Source organism: Panthera pardus, unplaced genomic scaffold (assembly GCF_024362965.1).
Source record: "Panthera pardus isolate Hobbes unplaced genomic scaffold, ASM2436296v1 HiC_scaffold_21, whole genome shotgun sequence".
NCBI lineage: Eukaryota > Metazoa > Chordata > Mammalia > Carnivora > Felidae > Panthera > Panthera pardus.
The window spans coordinates 94,153-96,128 of NW_026526777.1; the positions used below are offsets into that span (position 1 = coordinate 94,153).

The window sequence follows — 1,976 nt, forward strand, 5'->3', positions numbered from 1 at the left end:
GTGCCTCTCAAGGTAGCACAAGGAAGAGGAAGGGCATTATTTACTCAGGCTTACTAAGTGTTCCGAATATTAGGAAATATATTCTGGACAGAAAGAGACAAGACACCTCCTGATCTTCCACACTAAGGTCCCTCAAACTCCGTCCACTCCCTTTGGGGCTTTGTCTCTGTCACCCAGCCAAGAACTGATGTGGGTGTGATCACCCAATCAGCAGATACTGGCAAGCTACTCGGTGCCAGGTCTAATCCGATTAATACTGACCCTTCCCACCTCCCCACCTCACCAACTTGGCTGGATTTGCAGGTACCTACAGTCAAAGGAAGCACAAATCTGACCACAGTAGCAGCTACAGGTTTTCTCAAAGGGCTCAACCTAGGGATTTAACCAAAGCACCATGTATAAATCTTTCAGCTCCCCCACCATCTCTCAGTTCCCTCCCTGTCCCTTTGTCTTTCACCACATCATCCTTCCTGGCCAAAAGTGGCCACTCAGACTTCCATCCCTCCAGCCACAGCCAAACTGCACTGGAGAGCAGAGACACCTATAAACCTGCCTCCCTCACTCTGCAGATACCAGGGCAGCACTCTGCAAGGTTTGGGTCTACATAAAAGTCAGTTGTATTCCTAAATACTAGCAACAGTTGGCAAAGTTAATAATGGCATTTGCTATGAACAAAAACTTTTAATACCTAGGAGTCAACCTAATAAAAATGCATCAATTCTAAAATGTGTTTGAAGAAGATGAACAAGATCATGGACATCCCTACCAGACAAAAGACTCATTATAAGGCAGTGATCATTAAGATCCTGAAGTAATGGCTCAGAGATCGAGAAACAGAACAAAACGGAGATCCCAGAAACGGAGCCACACATAAATGGACATGTGATCTGCAGGAGAGCAGGACATTGGTCAGGACACAGAAAATCAGTGGGAAGTGGCAGCATGGTCAGTATGTGGCCCTGGGATAATTAATTGTCCATGTGGAGAAAAAAAGTAGAACTGGATTCCACTCTACATTACATAATACACAAAAAGTGAGTTCCAGCAGTGTGTGGATCACTCAGACTCAGTGCTGCCAGCCTGTGCCTGCCTCCCACAATTCTGCCCAACTCGGCTCCACAATGCTGGTGGACCTCAGCAAGTGGCCCAGGCCTCTTAACCTGCAGGAGGTGGAGGGACAGCCACAGTATCCAATGCAGGCCAAATACACCAGGGCAAAGGTCAACAAGCTGGACAAAGTGCTGACACCCGCCCAGGTTAAGAAACGGCCCACCAGTACTGCATGGCAGTGGCATCGATCCAGACTCTACACCTTGGTCATGACAGATCAGGGTGCTCCCAGCAGGAAGGACCTCAAATACAGGGAATGGCACCATTTTCTGATGGTCAACATGAAGGGCAATGACATCAGCTGTGGCACAGTCTTCTCCCATTACATCCACTCTGGGCCTCCCAAGAGCACAGGCCTTCACAGCTACGTCTGGCTGGTTTACAAGCAGAATGGGCCACTGAAGTGTGATAAGCCCATTCTCAGCAACTGATCTGGAGACCACTGTGCCACAGTCAAAGTGGCATCTTTCCACAAAAAGTATGCTCAGGTCCCCAGTGGCCCACATGTGTTACCAGACTGAGTGGGAGGACTATATGTCCAAACTCTATAAGCAGCTGTCTGGGAAGTAGGGGAATGCTAAGAGACAGAAACCGACCCTGAGGTCTGGAGCAGTGCTCCCAGGTTCTGGGATGCATGTAGATTTCTCTGCTTCCCCATTCCCAGTCTCCCAGGGGGGACTGAGCAATCAGACAGTGGTTTCAGGTGACTTCTTCTGCCTGACCTTTATAATTCTAGAAAGTCACACCCAGTTTATGTTTTGATCAAATTTGAACTTCATTTTGGGGAATATTTTGGTGCTAGGATGGGGTCCTCAAATTGTTAACATAAGAATCACAACCCAGAATTTAAAAGAAAAAATTCAGGT

General features: G+C 47.6%; 1 pseudogene; it reads left to right on the plus strand.

Annotated features, from left to right (window-relative positions):
• Nucleotides 1–1,106: 1,106 nt before the first annotated feature.
• Nucleotides 1,107–1,680, plus strand: LOC109256235 (phosphatidylethanolamine-binding protein 1-like; annotated as a pseudogene).
• The last annotated feature ends 296 nt before the right edge of the window (nt 1,681–1,976 follow it).